We start from the raw sequence: 20,749 nt of genomic DNA, 5'->3' as shown, positions 1-20,749 counted from the left end.
GCTTCCTATCCAGAAGTTACTATGACAAAGCTTCATAGTTACCTCATGCTCTGCACACCAATGGTCTGGTGAGGGCTGGTATGGTTCAAGGAAGACACAGTTAAGGTGGTCCAATTGCTGTCTTTTCAGTTCTGTGATGACTTGTCCCCTCTCAAGGAGCACTGTCTGAGCAGATGTGGCACTATTAGTAAAGAAATGTGACATACACAAACACTTTTGTGTCAATAACTTTTAAAAGTACACCCAACTTTCTATCAAGCATGTCAGAAGAAAGATTGACTGTTACCTTTTTATTTTCTTTTTAGAAAATTATGTCACAAAATTGTTGCCATGGGAAGAGACAGTCAGAGAGTATACACCAAAAATTGTGGGAAATAAATGTTAGATACACAGGTTATTAATTAGTAATACTAATGTGTTCTTTTATTTATTTTGTGAAACTTGGGATACTGTTTATTTTTTTTTTAATTTGCTCAGGTTCCTTTTTTCATTTTTAATAAATATACAATTTCTTCCCCTATCATTGCTCACATTTTTGTAATCTTTTCCTTAAAGGGCAGGCCCCTGAATTAAAATTCTTCAGGCACCACAAAATTTGAGTCAGCTGAGTCCAACGGTGGGTTTCTTTCTTGGCATGCAATCATGCCCAGCACAATACTGCTTCTTTGATGAATAGAAAACTGGAGGATGAGGAGTCATGTCTACTCTACTGCAAACTTTTTGCTTGTTAGTATTTTTATAGTATATTTTCCTCACTCTCTGTGTTGCTAGTGGTATGTCTGTGTCACCTTCCCATATATTCCCTGCCTTGGTCAGAGATCACTTGAAAATGGGCAACATCAAGCTTGCCTATGAACATTTTACAAGTTATGACTATAGGCTTGAGATCTCTCAATATCTCATTTTAAAAATTGTTCCATGGGAATAATAGTTCCCATTCCACAGAGCTGTGTTGAATGTTAAAATTATGCAAACAAAGGACTCAGAATATTTCTGGCTTACAGAAAACTTTCAGTAAAAACCTGCCCTTTAAGGAAAAGATTACAAAAGTGTGAACAATGATAGGGGAAGAAATTGTATATTTATTAGAAATGAAAAAAGGAACCTCAGCAAATTTAAAAAAATAACATAACATAACAAAACATAACATTATGTTTATGAACATCATTTTTGTTAAACAGATCTGTGAAGGCAGGAGCTGGTTTATCATTCTTTGCATATTTACAGTGGTGACAAAATCTTCCTCATGGGGATAATTTGATAGAAGGCAACAAAAAGAGAAACAATAATAAAATAGGTGGGAGCTGTGTTTGAGGAAGGAGGAATGGGATGAAAGATGAAAGAGTGATGTGTGGTGCTAAGGGGGTCCATCCACTGGCTCTGAAGGCAATGCCATCCCTTATCAAAAAGGGCACTAAACATTTGAGACAATAACAACTCTTTTAAATGTTTATCCTTCTGAGGTGACCACTTTGATGAAGTTTCACAAACACATGGATGTCTAAGTTTTATTGTGTCAATAAGTAAATCAGACCTATAACTCATATAGTTCCACCTGAGTCTGCCCAGTTCTCTTGATTAGAAGGCAGGAGAGGTTAACAGACATTCTGCCAGGCACATCTTAGTGCATAAAAGAACACAGTAAGACTGGCAGCCTGACAAACATTTTCAAAGAATAAATGCAAGTAATTTTGAGTTCCTGGGAAGAAAACTATTTTATAAATTCAAGGCAAACTTATATCTAACTTCCTTCCTGAGGCAGTTAAAATTCAGCTTGAAATATAAAAGAACAAAAACCCAGTCCTGCACAGTGTACAGAGGAAGTCATATTAAATTATGTTTTGTTTAAAATTATGTGTCTGAATTCACAGCTATTGATAATAAGAAAAATAAATTCTTTCCATATAGTCAGATAAAATACCCATACTGGCATTAATACAAAATAAACAAATTTCTTACTACCTGTGATGATAAGTGTATTATTTGTCTGAATGTTTCTGGTTAGAAAATGCAAAACTCCAGGTGAGTCTGAACACCAGCACTGCCTTTACCTAGAGACCTTGTGTTCTTCCACTGAGCAAGTTTAGTTCTACTAGCCATTTTTTTGGTAGGTCATCAGTTATGTAGTTATGTATTAGGTTGGTGCAAAAGTCATTGCAGTTTTGCCATTACTTTCAATAGCAAAAACTGCAGTGACTTTTGCACCAACCTAATAGTTAAAAATGTATTTCACTATGCCAAATTAACATATCCTTCTTATTTAGAAGTTACATGTCTTTTAGCAGTTACATCTTTTGTCACATATTTTCTCCAGTACATTAGAAAATGGCATTGCTTTTATATTTTTAAAGATACAGATAAATGCACATATACAAAAAGCAAACAAAAAGTAGTATTCCATAACTGAAGTAGATTTAGAACATTCTACTTATTGAGCATTTTCACATTCATTATTATGAAAATCAATTCAATTTTTAAAGACAGAGATAACAGTCCTTTGATATATAGAATAAATTAAAATTATAGTACACCATATAAAATAATCTTCATAATTTCTTGCTGTATACAGTTTGCATTTGACATTCATAATTGGGTCTCTAAAACTTAACCTGGGAAACTATCTTACTTAAGATAATTTTCTAAATTGGATAAATCTGCAATCCTCAAACTTATGACTCAAAAAGAGATCTCCAGGTGATTCTCATATACTACATTTCGAGAAACTTTTGTACTGAACCATGGCAACTCCAGATTTGAGCAGTTACCCATCATGATTTCTTCTTTTCTCTCATATTTTATTTGATGGCAAAATATGTCCACTTTTTCAGGATAAATTAATATCCACATTATGTCATTTATCTTATTGGCATTGTCCCAATGTTCCAGTGTTGGGAAAGAATTACAAAGCAGACAATATCTTCTAATAAATAAAATTATTTTTTTAATATATTAGAACAGTTTTTTACATTGAATGCATTCCATGACACTAGGCAGTTTGTTGTATTGGATTTGTTGTCTATAAATTGCTCTTTTTAAGACCACATCTATGAAAAAATCAAAATGATTTTGATAAACATGTTTGCATTTTGGCATAAGTAAGAGATGTACTGAGCAGCATGAAATCTGTAGGTAAAATGTTTTGAACGCTTCTCTTCTGCCATAGTTAGAAGTGGAAATCCTGTCAAAATGGTTACTCCAAGTTTAGGTCCATGATGATTGTATTCCCTAGAAAGCTCAGAAAAGGATCTTTTTTCAATGATGCCAATGACACACTACTCTCAGTGGACCCAGTTTGACCTGGAGTCCCAGACAGAATCCCCATCCCGTCCCTGCAACTCAACATGAGGCAGGGAGCAGAGGGCTGGCTGGAGAAAAGGTAGGACTATGTTGAACTGGTCATGGGGCCTGCAGTCTTCAACACTATCGTCAGGATTTGGGATGCCCAGCTCAACTAACTTCAAGCTTCCTCTAACCACCCTGGCCAGATTTTCCCAATTGCTGTTACTCTCTTTTAACCTCAATTTCTACTTCCCAGCCCCATTTCCCTACGAGGCTCAGCCTTGACCAACTGACCCTTGATGCCACCCAATTCCGGTGTTCCTCTCCCCTAGAAAACACTGCCATGAGTCATAAACAGAAGATGAATCCACCAGGTGCTCAGCATTTACATCACCTTAAGTACTTTTCCATATTAAGATTTGAATTGATTTGTAGTTGCCACAGCAGGCCTTTTGAGGATGGACCTGCTTGAGCTTCAGTTCCTTTGGACCTTCTGCATGCTGCAATTTTATTCTTAGGCACTGGGTAAGCCAGGGTCAGCTGTCAGTTTTGTGATACAGTTGACCAGGTCCTTAGCCTTTGTTTCTTACTGAGATTCCAGCAAATCTGAGCCATAGTCACCTGAGTTAATCATGTGGACATATTGATCATAACAAGATTATCACAGTGATCACGTTAAGTGCCTGGCCTTTCCATCTTCACTCTTTCTTGGAAACCTCTGAAAAATACACAAATTGACTTAAAACTCTTACTGAGCCCAACATAGACTTATAGTTCCTCTTAACTAACTGCTATGGAAAACTACTACCAATAGATCAGCAGAGGAATAAAACCTAAATCTTTAAAGACTTGTTTTCCACAGAAAGACCCTTTTCTCCAAAGGGCTCTATTTAAAAAATGTGTAGAACCTTCTTATGCAATCTTGAAAAATGTAATAGGAATTAGAGAAGATGGAAAGGGACAGAGATTTTTAATGAAAGTGATGCAAGTTAAGGCATTTCAATGATTCAAAGACCCTCAGTACAAATTAGAACAGCAATCCTCTTTCAAGAAAATTAAGAGTGATTTCCTTCTCTGAGCTTAAGTGTTATTTTATTTTTAAAGAGCATCAAGAAGGTTAAATTTCCAGGAAAATTAGAGGTATAGACAGCCAGAAAGGGATATCCTACCTTTCAATTCCCTATTAAATACGACGCTAAGCAATGTGAATCTACTAGTACTAGCACTCCTTCCAGTTTCGGCTTGATTTGGCATTTTTTCCTTATCTTGCCAATTCTGAGCAGAGGCTCATGGTTCTCTCACAGTAACTGGGTATGAAACGCAGATAAATGCTTGGACTTTGCAGATGTTGAGATCCCTTAAAGACACTGAGAGATTATAAGGGTGAAACTGTAGACTTACATAATTCTATCCCTTTTTTTATATGGTGCTTATTTCTTGAAAGGGGTATTAAGAGATTTATTTGCTTAAAACCAAAATTCACAGTTTGTAATTCCTTTGCATTCTATAAGAAGGGATGAGGGGATGATCATTACATGACGGAGGTCTCAGGGCTCACTGAAATTTTCATGAGGATCTCTGATAAAAGTCTTTTCCCACAGCTCTGCATCCATCCAAGTCCATTCACTGATTACTTTGCTTTTTTTCTAACTCCTAATAATTCCTGTTTTAAGCCAAGTCCCAAAGCTGATACAGAAGCTCTACATCTTGTATTAGTTTATAGTGAAGTTTAGGAAATCATGTCTTCAGTGACTAGGCAGGTAACATGAGTCACTGAGAAATGCTAGGCATCGCTTAACTGTGAGTCCTGAGTAATGTGATCAACTGGAGAGAGAGCATCTCATCAAGTGGTAGGTGAAAAAAAAGACTAGGTGTGATGTCATATGCCTGTAGTCCAAGCTACTTGAGAGGCTGAGGTGGGAGGATCACTTGAGCCCAGGAGTTCAAGGCTGTAGTGAGCCGTGAATGTGCCACTGCATTCCAGTCTGGCCAACAGAGTGAGGCCCCATCTCAAAAAAAAAAAAAAAAATCTGTGACTAAACTCTAGCATGAAGTTTCCTAGATTGCTGCCTCTAGTACTCGTTTAAATAGTAATTTATTCAGATTCTGTCATCATACTTTTGAGTTTTGGTATCTTCCATTATTAGCTATGAGATTTCAACTGTGAACAAATCTCTTATTTCCTCAAGTCTCAGGGACACAGTTTTATTTGGCACAGCTGCCTCTCTGTTCAGATGTAAGATAATTTTGTGAAAGCACATTATGAACCATAAAGCCACATACAGGTGAGATATCATTTTCTCAACAACCACACATCAGATGTTTACTATCCACAAATTAATACAATTCACAATGTTATCATAAACCAAAAAACTGTAGGAAATATGGTTCTTTTTCTCAGGGAGATAACATTCTTGAAGAAATAAAACTACTATGCTGGAACAGTCTACAAAAATACAAAAAATATTATTATAAATGTAACTGGTATGCCGCATTCATTCATTGGGGTAAAAAGTTATATTTATTTTCCTACACTTATTTTTAAATGGCAAGAGCTCTAAGTAGGAGTCCATCTCCCTCCAGAATTAGACTCAGTTCTTATAGAGCAGCTCTTTTATTCTTACCTACAGCCTCCAATCCTAAGGCGCACCCACCTATGCTATGTACAATGGCTCCACGGGATTCCAGCATCAGTCACACAGTGAACAAAGTTTCCGTGGCAATTTGGGTCATGGGCCAAATCCCCATTTTAAAACAGAGTTTCATTTTGGGTAACCCTGGTTTCATTTTATCATGGCAAAAATATTTTCCTATTTTAAATATTCAAACCTTAAAAGGAAGGAACAGATGTTTCCTTCACAATACTTCTAGTTTTCTCCTTCATCTTTGAGTAAATTTCTGGATGCAGAGACGTACAGCAGGTAAGGCAGTGCATTCATAATACACCACCATCCAACACCAGTGCCTAAGCCAAAGGTCTTCACCAAAACAAAATACATCATGACTTTGGTCATGTGCTTTTTTTTGGTGGGGGCGGGAGATGGCGGGAGGTAATTACTGGGATGGCATTCCAGTGACATTTCCAAAATTGAGGACTTGATATCTCTACCACAAGAAAGAGAAACAGCCAAAAGTATTTAAAGAACATTTATGCTGGATAAAAATAAATAAAACTCTGCAGTTTTATTTACCCCAATAATAATCAAGGTGTTGAGAAATTCAAGATAGGGAAGTGGCTAATGCTGGATAAAAATTATCAGAAAAATCATCTTGGAGGAAGTTGAAAATATAGGCCAGTAGATGTCCAGTTGGTCTTCTGAGAGATAATTTAGGCATTTTAGCAAACCCACGCTTTTGTTTGAAATTTTGCAGTGTTTTTCTGAATTCAGTATCATAAAGACTAAGGAATTTATGAAGCAGAAAAAAAAATAAAACAATGTCTTGGGAGAGTAATGCAACATGAATTATTACCTCTCAGATTTAAGGATTTTTAAAGATATTTTGGTATTAAATCATCATTTCCCTCAGAATAACAACAAAACTAATATATTAAATACATCTGGTTTTAAATATAAAAATAGTGCTTAGATTTGTTTTAGAAAATTTCAAATGTAAGCCTTCCATTTGGAAGAGCAGCAGTGTTTACACAGGTAGGACACTCGTCTGTAATTTTGGATTGGCTTAGAATAATCTCTACATGTCAAAACCATTAATTCTGCTGTCATGAACTGAATGGACAGGGCCAGAAAAAAATCACTCACCATAAAAGAAACGGCATTTTTTTCCCCAGTGTGATCCCACAAAGTCATGCTGAGGTAATGGGTTAGGACTGATTCTGTAACAGGGTTACCTCTGAAATTAGTTCCTGCAAGTCTGCCTGTAGATGCAATACCGTGTGGCATATACATTTTAAATGTGGAAATAAACTGGAAAAAAATGCCATGCAATTTAATATAGAGATCTAAATAGTAGACACTGACACTGGTTCCAAAGTGGCTTTAAAATCAAAAATCTTTCTAGGTATAATTCATAATGCATACCAGAACACTTTGGGGGATCAAGAAATATTAATAATGTATTGTTCCCTGATTTCTCACTTACTGCCTTCACAATTAAAGATTTATTTTGATGATGAAAACTATAACCCATTTAGTGAATAAGTAATGCTTAGTACCTCTCAAGTACTTAATAGATACCTTATTCAATGCATCTTACTGAGAATTTCCAAGATCACCTAAATTACCATATGTATTATATATTTTTGCTTCTTTATATTTTGGATGTAGACTTTGAAAAGAAAGCCAGGAAATTGGCTCTAGCTTCATGCTATTATTTTCTACTTTGAAAGGGTTACTACTGCTTCCAAGAGAGGTTTCTCTAAACAAAAATTACAATATTAAATTAAGGAAGCAATTTAAAGAGTCACTACACATATTATCTAACATGACATTTCTGCCACTTCTCAATGATCCTGAATCTTGTCTTCCTTTGTTGCCTCTAGTGAGCCAGCGTGGTGACAGCTGCTTGGTTCTGCTCTCCCTGCATTAGGTGAAGTAGTTTATCACGTCTCCCATACGACATGATTGGAGAGTGCTGAAAATGTCTTCCAGACTGTAATTACCCTCACCCCATAAGCCATTACTATACCTTAAGCCTATCTTAAAATGAAGCCCTTTTCTGTAAGAAAATTGAGAAGACAACTTGAAGCGATAACATACTAATTCAGTACATCTTGATAATTGAGAAGATTAAGAGAGATGTTCAGAATCAAGAGATAGTCCCTTTGAAGACAGACATAGATATAGCATCATTACTTGGCAAGCAGGGTTACGGTGAATTGAATAGTGTCCCCTCAAAAAGATACCCTGGCATCCTAACCCATAGTATCTCCAAATGTGACCTTATCTGGGATTTTCACAGAGATAATCAAGTTAAAATGGAATCATTAGAGTGGGTCCTAAACTGATAGGACCAGTGTGCTTTTTACAAAAAGGAGAACTTGAACACAGGACAGACTTGCACAGAAGGAAGATGATGCGAAGACACAGGGAGAACATGTGAAGATGGAGGCAGAGACTGAAATTGTGCTCTCACAAGCCAAGGAACACCAGGGATCCACGGCCACCACCAGAAGATAGGAAGAGGCAAAGAGGGATTCTTCCCCACGGGCTTCCAAAGGCGCATAGATGTGCCAAGATCTTGATTTTGGACTTCTGGTCTGCAGAACTGTCACAGAATCAATGTATACTATTTCCTACACCAGCCCTAGGAAACTAATACAAGAAGAAAAAAGCTACCAGACATGAAATAAAAGGAAAGGATCCTGAGAAGTAAAGTATTTTTCAGATAACTACTTTTTAAAATAATTTCTCTTACTATTTATCAGTTTATTATCTCCTCACTGCAGATGATTTTGAAAATACATAAGAAGATTTTAAAATCTAAAATAAATTCATCAACTAAAGAAAACCTTCCTTGACATTTTCATAAACGTCCTTTTAGTTTTTGGTTTACTCATATGTGCATTTTTTTTAAGTCAAAAGAAACCTATATACATAATTATATTTTATTTTAAAGACATAACCTATTGTAAGCATTTCCCTATAAAATAAATATCTGTAAACATAATTTTAATGCCTACAGAATAGTATATGATGTGGCTGATCTCTAATTCACTTAACTGTTCTCTCAAAGAACACTTTGTTTTTTCTTCATTATACATTTTCTATAGAACATATCATCATTTGAACATTTTTTAAAATCTAGTCATATATTTGGCTCAAATGGGTAAACATTTGGGGTATTTGAAATGCATTAGCAAGTAGTTCAATTCCAATACTCATCAGCAGTATATAATAATGTTCATTTTACCACATACTTGGTAGTATTAAATATTCTCATTAAAATTTATTTTTATGTGTGAATTTAGCAAATATAAAAGTTTCTCAGTTTTTCAATGTCTATATTGTTTGCTATTTGGATTGTACTTCTCTGTTTACTTACGTTTATCTTTGTCATTTAAATTTCCAGTTTATTTTTTTTATTTATCTATTGGAACATTAATTTTTTATATATTCATATGAACTCTTTTTTGTTGTGTTTATTGCAAATGTCCCCTTTGCATTACTTCATTTAATTCTATTCAATTATTTATTTTTTAATGTAATGCAGCTTTTAATTTTTAAATAAGCCAAATCTAAAGCTGATTTTATTTCTTATGTTTTCAGATGGTTTTAAACTTAGGAAGTTGTTTAAGGATTACCTTAACATGATTAACAGAGTACACACTCTAGACAACCCTCCCTTACTAAATGCTGAACAGTATACTTTTAAAAAAAACATTCATTAGAACTAGGAATAGAAAAGTCATAACCTCAGTGGACCGGAAATGAATCATTGAAAGATGGCAGACAACAGAATGAGATTAAAGGAGGGAGTCACCGCTCAAAAGCTATATACAAGAAAACTGATAGAAAAAATAAAGATGGTGGGTTGGGGGGGATGCAGGGGGAAGTTTTTCCAAGCTTGGATATGATGCATCTGTTAAGGAGAAAGGGGCCCTGAGTCAACTAACAGAGCCTTGGTAGATGAGGCTACCCCAAAGACATGCAACCCTTCCCTGTCTCTCTTAGTTTAAGGCCAAGTAGAGGTTTTTGTGGCCAGGCACAAGCCGTGAAATTGGTCATTTGGGTCAGAGAAGCATGGCAATGTACTGAAGAGCTAGAGACAGCCAGGAAGAAATGTAAAATGTAAAATTCTGTGACCAGAAAATTAACTTCTGATGTAGTTCTTTCTATAGCATCCTGCCTCTCACTAGTTTGCCCAGTAAAATGAGCACACAAGAAAAAAAAATCTCAGCTTACTGTAAGCAACAACACTCCATCAAGAAAAGATATGAATGTCAAGAAATAATGCCTAATGAAACAGCATGAATAGAACACACAACTTTAGAATAGACAGAATTATCCTGAAAGTGATGAAGAAGAAATTTAACACACCTCCCAAAACACAAAAAAAGCTAAGAATAAATTTTACAAGTACTAAAATTTGTTAAAATAAATAAAATTAGCAGATAGAATTGATGTCAGAATGGGACTCAGATGAGTGAATTAGTGAAGTACAAGATTAAAGAAAAAAAAAATCCTTCCTAATTCAACCCACAAAGGACAGAGAATTAAAATGTATAAAAACAGAAGTTAGAAAAAAAGAGTGATAGATCTAAAAGTTCCAACATATGTCTAAAGTAATTTCATTATAAATAGAATACTCAAAATTAGAAAGGAGGAAATAATAAATACTATCAGAATTGAAGAAAGGTATGCATTAATCTTGTTAACTGGGTGCTTAACATACTGTAAATACATGAAACAAAGCAAAACTTCATACCTAGACATACTGGTAACATTTTAGAAAACCCAGGATAAAGTGAAACTTACTATGAGCTTCAAGATGAACAAAATTAGAGACTCTAAAGGACAAAGTATAACATTGACATTGGAATTCTAGTTGGCAATTCTGAATATAATTGCCATAATTCTGAATATACGATCTGATTTTAAGAAATGGTCTGATTTAGAATTTTCTAGAACCAATGAATTATATGTGTGAGGACAGTATGACAGTTTCAAACCTCTAGGACTCATAAAGCTTACTCTCAAAATTCCTAGTTGAAGAAATATTGTAGGATGGATTTTTATCACAAAATGAATCCAAAAGGAAGACGAGGAAAACAAGAAACACAAAAGAATGAGGAAACTATATAGGTTATTGAATTAGACCAGAAAATTGAGATTGGTTCAGTCTGAAGATTGTAAAAAATGATTTCAGAAAGCATTAAGAAAATTTGATAGTGCCTGAATACACCCCAACAACAACAAAAGAGAATTGCACATACAATAAATGAGAGAAGGCAAATTTTGCTTGAATGGAAGTGTAGATTAAAACAAAAAGATGTTTCTGTTTTGTCTACCAAATTGGAAATATATAACAAGTTTTATGATATAGGGAAACTGGAAATATTTTGTCTACCAAATTGGAAAGATATAACAAGATTTACGATATAGGGAAACTGGAAATATCACTGATGCAAGCTGATAAAGTTTTCTGGTTGGCAAGCTATATTAAAAGTGATTGAAGTTCAATCTTTTGATATAGTGTATTATTGATTGGATTCTTTAGTTGCCAGCAACAGAACATTGGGCTGTGTGTGTGTGTGTGTGTATCACACACATAGTTAATTCTCATTATTCATGGTAGCTATGTCCCATAAAGTCACTATGAATATTAATTTAGCAGATATCGAACAATTGCTCCAAGGGGAAATACAGGATTAGGTTCCTGTGAGCCTGTGGTCACAAAATTTTGTCACTCCTAACACCACTTGTGTTATCTAGGTTTGTTTGCCAAAGTCTTTGAAAAGCAAGCCAGTCTCATTACCTTTAAAAACCTGCTCTTCTACACAACTCATTTTCTATATGACAGTTGGCAAGTGTTTTTTAATTGCCTTACCTGCCAGTTAAACACTTTCCATGTAGCATTGCTTTTTGAAACATGCAAACCAGCCAGCACTAGCTGAGAATGGTTTAACGTTTTCTTGACTATGGATAAGGTGACCATACATATTTTTGGGTTTTAACCTCACAACAGTGCTGACCACTATGCTTCTTAACAATTCGTAGTCATCACATGAATCCAAACGTTTAACTACTTTTTTGTCTTTTCTATAGTTTCATTACATCCTGTGTCTATGTTACTTTAGCACCTTCCAAAGCAGCCTTGTGTGCTCATTCATGTACACATCAGTGAGTTTTCTCTTTCTTTTTCCAGACATGTGGTATTGTTGACTCATAACGTTGAACTCATGACCAACAGCACTGTAACACATGCCTGAACAAAGATTATCTAGCACACATTTCTCCTTAAGGAACATCACAGCCTTCTTGTGGTTAGAAATATTAGACAGCACTTCAGCCTAACACATAAAGGCCATTTTATACATCAAAGTCACCCCCAAAAAAGCACAAAAATGTGAAAATGGCATTACATAGACTGCGAAAGGAGCACGTTTACAGTGTGAGAGCTGGAACAAGAAGGTGGAGTCTTGCCTTGTTCCACCCCATCAGAGAATGTATGTGTGGGTGACACAAAGTTTTCAATGCCCTGTACATGTGAGGGTATAACCACAAAAGCATAGTGAATATTAATTCTGGAGTTACAGATACATTTAGCAAGCAAATTCACAAGTACTGAATAATGAGGATTGACTCGTGTGTGTGTGTGTGTGTGTGTTTGTGTGTATGCATGGAGAGGGAGAGAGAGAGATTTATTTGAAGGATATGAGTCAGCACTCATGGAGTTAAAGACAAATTGAACAATGAAGCATAAGAAGTGGTATGAAACAGGCACGTGGGGATCCAGTTGGAAGGGAATTACAGAAAGTCTCATCAGATGTCATAATAAGCTTGAATCAGATTTATGGATTTTCAGTGCCTTTTTTTTTTTTTTTTTTAGATTCAAATTCCAGGAAGAGAGTCTGATGGGTCGTGTTAGGTCCAGGACTCTCCTCAGGTCAGGCAAAGGCTGCATACCAAGGCTGACGTCTCATCAAGACTGCAAGTATCGGACGATTGAGTTGCTATTACTAAAATAAGGTGCCATGAATTTGAAAATGCAAAAAATAACATATGTGCACTCTCTTCTCTATATTTCCTTAAATTTATACCAAGAAAAGAATCATGGATTTAGGGTTGTGTTTATGTTAAAAATACTTAAATAATTTAAGTCTGAGTCATCTGTTAGTTATTTGCGCCGTGATTTGAAAACACATGTTTATGCGATTTCTGTTGCTGCATAAAAAGTTACCACAGATAGCGGCTTAAACCATTTATTAATTATCTCATGGTTTCCATGGGTTAGGAGTCCAGGGGTGGCTTACTGGATCCTCTCCTCAGGGTATCGCAAGGCTGCAATCCAGGTGTTGGCTGGACTGCATGCCATTCTCAGGGTTCTCTTCCAATCTCACGTGGTTGCCCGCAGAATTCCATTTGTGTGTATGTGTGATTATAGGAGTTAAGTCCCTATTTTCTATGATTTTATGTGATTATAAGACTGTCAGCCAGGATTTGCTGTTCCCAGAGGCCACTTGCAGTTCCTGGTCATATGGCCTCTCCTAGTCCCTCTCTTCACATGGCAGCTTACTTTTTCAAGACCTGCAGAAGAATGTTTCTCTTCGGGGATGGTATTCTTTTTTTAAAAGAACTATCTTGATTACATTATACCTATCTAGAATAATGTCCCTTTTGATGAACTCAAGGGACCTTAGTCATATCTCTAAAATATTTGCACCTGTTATATAAAGTAGGGTAATTATGGTACTAATAGCCCATCACCTCTGCCAGGTTCTATTCATTAGAATCAAATCACAAGGGAGAGGATAATACAGGGCGTAACACCAAGAGCTGGATTCTCAGGGGCATCTTAGAGTTCTATCTACCACTTTGAGGAATATTTAATTTATTGAAAAAATGTTTTATATATAATATTTAATTTAGAAAAAATCCAAAACACCTTAGATAATATTAAAACAGTGTAACAGTTAAAGGACAATGTAGAACTAAACTATATATAACCAATGGCCTTCCCTTGAGTTGTATAATTAAGAGTGATTTTTATTTATTCTTCAAAGCTTATTTATAAATTCCATATTTTCTACAGCAAGCAAGTGATGCTTTTATAGTTAGAAAAGTTGTATCTGAGTTAAGAGCATGGATACTGGAACCAACTGACTGAATTGTAATTAAGATCTGCAATTTAAAAGCTCTTTGATTAGGGTAAACTATCTAAGCTGAGCCTTTTTGTTTTTTAAAAGAAGCATCTGACTCCATTTCTGTTGTTTGATTGCTATCAGCTTTCAAGCCCTGCCACTCCTTATGGATCCTCTGCCTCCTTTCTAGAGAAAGTGGTAAGAGAGCCTGAGTCTTCCCTCCTTTGGCTCTTGTAAAAAGTTTAAACCGTACAAAAACCCTAAAAGCCAAACCGGTCTCTTGCCGCTACTCTCAAGCCATTTCGGGACTGTTTGGGAGCCTCCTCTCTCAGAAAACCTCATTATGTGAGTAACAAATATTTTCATACCCTCTGTGCATGTGTAGTGTCATCATTCTCAACAACTCAACCAACTTTTGACTGGGGAGGGCCCATTCTGCCTCTCCAGGGTGACCACCACACTTTATTTGTGAAATGGAGTTATTAATAGTGTTGACACATTTATTGTAAGGGAAAAAATTTATTAATGTATATAAAAGCACTCAAAACAGTGCCTGCACATAGTAAATGCAAGGCTGTTGTATCGGTTCGAACCCGGAGAGCATGCCAACAAACAACACAAGGTGGTGTGGAGCAACACGCTGTTTTCCATGAGAGCCTGGGCGCAGACGCGCTGAGGCCTAAAATGGCGTCAGCAACAAATGAGGACTAGGCAGGCGTTTTATAGTCTCCTGTAAACAGGAAGCGTCTCAGTCTGATGTAACTGCTAGGCTGTACCCGGATGGCCTCTCTCTGGGTCTTCACGGGGTACCTGTCTTCCAGCCAACTCTCTTCCTGCTTCTGCTATCTTGCTGATGCAAGTGCTCCAGGGAGAATCTTTTAGTAAACATCATGCAAGTGTTAATTGTAGATACTTATAAATATTATTGGCGATCTGATTATTTGCTTTATGTTGCTTATTCTGCAAACCATAATTGTTTTACAAAAGAAAATTAACATAATATTGTATGCTATAGCAAAAATTTTTAAGTCCTTTAGAAAAGAAAAAAAATTACATGCTATATAGTGTAATGTAATTTAGAGAGTAAATTGTGTTTTCAGTCATTTCCAAAACTAAAGAAAATGGACTTCATTTATTATAATTTGAATTTTGATTATTTTTAGCCTTTAAATAACATATAATTATACATCAAGCACCTATTTATTTAAAACTTAAAGTTACAGCATGCTTTTTCAAACACTTTTCCTTAATCTATGGATATGTAAAATGGTTATAAATGGATTAGAATCAGGTATTTGTTCTTTTTAACCAGCTTCTGGAATTTATTCATGGAGATCTGTTAGGCTTCCTATTTTTAAATCCAGAGGACTATAGAATGAAAAAAATATTAGAATGATGGTTTATGGCATTAGACATTTTTATAGCAGCTTTATTCATGATTACCAAAACTTGGAAGGAAGCAAGATGCCCTTTGTAGGTGAATGGATAACCAAACAGAAGTAGAAGTACATTCATACAATGGATACTATTTAGAGATAAAAAGATATGAGGTATTAAGCCACAAAACAACATGGAGGAGCCTTAAATGCACATTGCTAAGTGAAAGAAGCCAATCTGGAAAGGCTACATATTGCATGCTTCCAACTATGTAATGTTCTGAAATAGCTGAAACCATGGGCAAAATAAAAAGATCTGTGGTTGCCCAAAGCTCAGGGGAGAGGAGGTTAAGGATACACAGATGGAGCCCAGAAGATTTTTAGGGCAGTGAAACTGTTCTGTATAATACAGTGATAGTGGATAGATGTTATTATACACAGCTCAAAAAAGAAAACTTGAGGCCAATATCCTTGATAAACATCAATGCAAAAATCCTCAAAAAATACTAGTAAATCGAATCCAGAAGCACAACAAAAAGCGAATCTGCCGTGATTAAGTAGGCTTCATCCTGGGGATGCAAGATTGGTTCAACATATGCAAATCAATGAACATGATTTATCACTTAAACAGAACTAAAGACAAAACCACATGATTATCTCAGTAGATGTAGAAAAGACTTTTAATAAAATTCAACACCCCTTCATATTAAAAACTCTCAATAAATTAGGTATTGAAGAAACATACCTCAAAATAATAATAGTCATCTATGACAAACCCACAGCTAACATTATACTGAATGGGCAAAAGCTGCAAGCATTCCCCTTCAAACCTGGCACAAGACAAGGATGCCCTCTCTCAACACTTCTATTTAACACAGTATTGGGAGTCCTAGGCATAGCAATCAGGCAAGAGAAAGAAATAAAGGACATCCAAGTAGGAAGAGAGGAAGTCAAACTATCTCTGTTTGTAGGCAACATGATTCTGTATCTAGAAAACCCCATAGTCACAGGCCCAAAACTCCTCCAGCTGATAAACAACTTCAGCAAAGTTGTAGGATACAAAATCAACATACAAAAAGCACTAATATTCTTATACCAACAACAGCCAAATCAGAAAGGCGATACCATTCACAACTACCACATATACAAAATTAAATACCTAGGACTATAGCTAATCAGGGAAGTGAGAGTTCTTCACAAAGATAATAACAAAACACTGCTCAAGGAAATCAGAGACGACACAAACAAATGGAAAAACTTCCCATGAACATGGAGAGGAAGAATAATATCATTAAAATGGCTATACTGCCCAAAGCAATTTATAGATTCAATGCTATTCCTATCAAACTACCAAAGACATACATCACAGAACTAGAAAAAACTATTTTATAATTCACATGGAAACAAAAAAAGAGCCTGAATACCCAAGGCAATCCTAAGCAAAAAGAACAAACCTGGAGGCATCACGTTACCTGACTTCAAACTATACTACAAAGCTACAGTAACCAAAATAGCATGGTACTCGTACAAAGACAGACCCATACCAGTGAAACAAAATAGAAAGCCGATAAATGAGGCTGCATAGCTATGACCATCTGATCTTTGACAAAGCCGACAAATACAAACAACGGGGAAAAAAACTCCCTATCCAATAAATAGCACTGACATAACTGGCTAGCCATAGGCAGATTGAAGCTGGATCCCTACTTTTCACCATACACAAAAATCAACTCAAGATGGGTTGAAGACTTTAATGTAAAACTCAGAACTATAAAAACTCTGGAAGATAACCTAGGCAATACCATCCTGGACATAGGAACAGGCAAAGATTTCATGACAAAAACTAGCAAACAAATCTCAACAAAAATTGACAAGTGGCATCTAAGCCTAAGAGCTCTGGACAGCAAAAGAAAGTATCAACAGAGTAAACAGATATCCTACAGAATGGGATAAAATATTTGCAAAATATGCATCTGACAAAGGTCTAATATCCAGCATCTATAAGAAATTTAAACACATTTATAACAGAAAAACAACCCCATTAAAAAGTGGGCAAAGGACATGACCAGAAACTTCTCAGAAGGAGACATACATGTGGGCAACAAGAATATGAAAAACTCAGTATCACTGATCATTAGAGAAATGCAAATCAAAACCACAATGGGATAACATCTCACACCAGTCACAATGGCTATTATAAAAAAGTTGGAAAACAACAGATGCTGGCGAGGCTGCAGAGAAAAGGGAACATTTACACACTGTTGGCAGGAGTGTAAATTAGTTCAACAATTGTGGAAAGCAGTATGGAGATTTCTCAAAGAGCTAAAAGCAGAACTACCATTCAACCCAGGAATCCCATTACTGGGTATATACCCAGAGGAGTATAAATCATTCTACCATAAAGACACATTTGTGCAAATCTCCATTGCAGCAATATTCACAATTGCAAAGACATGGAAAAATGTCCATCAATGAGAGACTGGATAAAGAAAATGTAGTCATATACACCATGGAATACTGTGCAGCCACAAAAAAGAATGAAATAGATCATGGCTTTTGTGGGAACATGGATGAAGTGGAGGCTATTATACTTGGCAAACTAATTCAGGAACAGAAAACCAAATACCACATGTTCTCACTTATAAATGGGAGCTAAATGATGAGAACTTACAAATTCAAAGAAAGAAACAACAGACACTGGGGTCTACTTGATGGAGGAGGAAGGACGAGGGAGAGGATTAGAAAAGATAACTATTGGGTACTGGGCTTAATACCTGTGTGATGAAATAATATGTACAACAAGCCCTTATGACACATGTTTATCTGTGTAACAAACCTTCACATGTACCTAAAATAAAACCTAAAATAAAAGTTAAAAAATTAAAGTCTATTAATTTTTTAAATAATATGTTAGAATGATGAAACATTCTAAATTTTCTTTTAAATTATTAAAGAATGATTCAATTAAGTTGTGTCAGTCCATTTTTGCATTTCTGTATAGAAATATCCAAGGTTGGGTAATTTACAAAGAAAGGAATTGTATTTTGGCTCACGATTCTGCAGGTTGTAAAAACATGGCACCAACATCAGTTCAGCTTCTAGTGAGGCCTTCAGGAAGCTTACAATCATGGTGGAAGGCCAAGGTGGGAGCTGATGTATTACATGGAGAGAGTTGGAGCAAGAGAAAGCGAGGGAGGAGGTGCCACACTCTTTTAAACAACCAGATCTCATGTGAACTTGGAGCGAGAACTCACTCATTACTGCGAGGAGAGCACCAAGCCATTTATGAGAGATCTGCCCCCATAACCCAAACACCTCCTACCAGACTCCACCTCCCACATTGGGAATTATATTTTACCATGGGATAGAGGAGACAAATACACAAACCATATCACATGCTCATGATTATGTATCATTTTTATTATACTTATATCTTAAAACATTGTTTTGCTCATGGTTTCTGTGAGCAATGAACATTCTACCAATGTTTCAGAACAATTAAATAGGTAATATATTTTCTAACTAATCTAGATAAATGACTCACATTTACTACTTTTTTCCTTAAAATTAAAGATTCTCACAAAAATTCTTTTCATATGCTATGTAGAATCATATACAAATGAGAACAGCAATGTACACTCAGATGTATTTAAGTGGTAGTAAAATAGTGAAACTAGAAAGAAAATCCATTCCCTCATTAAATCACCGGCATGTACTGTTCCCCTGTGTAAAAGCAAATCATTAAAGCCAGAGAGTTATATTTAGACACAACACCACAGTGAAAGAACTAGTTCTCCAGGAATATTGATTCTGTCCTTGAATTTCAGTGAATGAGGCATGTATTCTTTGTAAACTTGCCATCCAAATTATTTCTTATCCATTCAAATAATTTCAAATAGAAGTGATTTAACTCTTAATTAATTTATTCCTGCCACAGATATGTTTTTCCAGAGACGAATTTGGGAGTGGGGAGTAGAGAGATGTGAGGCTGTGTTTACATGGCACAGGGTGTGTAAGTGAGTGGTTAGATCAAGTTCTCTGGAAATATCACATCAAAGTGTCAAAGTGCTTTGCCTCTCAGTGGCTGTGTGTAGTGTGTGGCTCACTTTTTGGCCTGGTGCATAGTAGAAGCTCAAGAAATGTTTACTGTACATATAGCATGGTAGTTGGTACCCAGTGTTCTTAGAGCTAATTTGTGTGTAATATTGGCTCTACTTATCATTGTTTATGTGATTAGCTACTTGGATAAATCACATCACAGCTCTGAGCTGAGTTTCTTCATCTGTAAAATGAGGATAATGAGACCTACTTCTCAGAGTTTAAATGAGATGGCATTAAAACATAAGCTATACAAAGTCTGGAATGTTTTGTTTTGTTTTGCTTTTCCATTTGGTTAATTGTTGTAATCCAAGTGCCTAAAATGTGCTTCATGCATATTTGGTGTTCTTTCTATCTATCTATCTATCTATGTATCCACCTATCTATTAGTTTAATGAGTTAAAATTGCTTAATACTTGCAAGATTGTTATGAGATTCTTCAAGTAGTTTAATTTTTACAACAATCTCATAAGGAAGGTGTTATTAGTACTTTTTTGTGATAAAGAAATGAAGCAAAGATAAGTTAAATAATTTGCTAGAATGCTGCACATAGAGAATTCCAAGTATTTATACTGTGAGTCATATTGTAAATATCTTCCTTACTGCAGACATGGTCATAAAAGGTTTCATTGCCTGTTAGGTGAAACTTATCCCAAGTTATATTGTTAAATTTGCAATCATCCTCACTCCCACCTTGTGTGTTATAAGCCACCCCCATTGGCTTTGAACATTTATGAGCTAAAGTTTAAGAATTGTCTTTAGAGAATAAAGTGCAAAAAATGAATATATAAAGATATTTTAATGTAAATAATTTTCAAAATCAAAAGCAATCTAATGACTGCTTCCAGAAGAAGAACTAAAATATATAGCCTCATTTTCTAGGGGAAGGCTGAAGGCCCTAATCTGTGAAAAGGATCAAACAATAAAGAGGACTGTATGTAGCTTACAACTAAGTAACCTGCTGTGATCTCTGTATTAGTTCATTGCCATGCTTCTATTAAGAACCGCCCAAGACTGGTTAATTTATAAAGGAAAGACGTTTAATTAACTCACAGTTCCACATGGCTCGGGAGGCCTCAGGAAATTTACAGCCATGACAGAAGAGGAGGCAAACATGTCCTTCTTCACATGATGGCAAGAAGGAGAAGTGCCGAGCAAAGAGGGAAAAGTACCTTATAAAATAATCAGATTTTGAGAGAACTAATTGACTATCATGATAACAGCAGCAAGAGGG

The sequence above is a fragment of the Macaca fascicularis genome, chromosome 4 (assembly GCF_037993035.2).
Source record: "Macaca fascicularis isolate 582-1 chromosome 4, T2T-MFA8v1.1".
Classification (NCBI taxonomy): Eukaryota; Metazoa; Chordata; class Mammalia; order Primates; family Cercopithecidae; genus Macaca; species Macaca fascicularis.
This window is presented reverse-complemented; position numbering follows the sequence as displayed.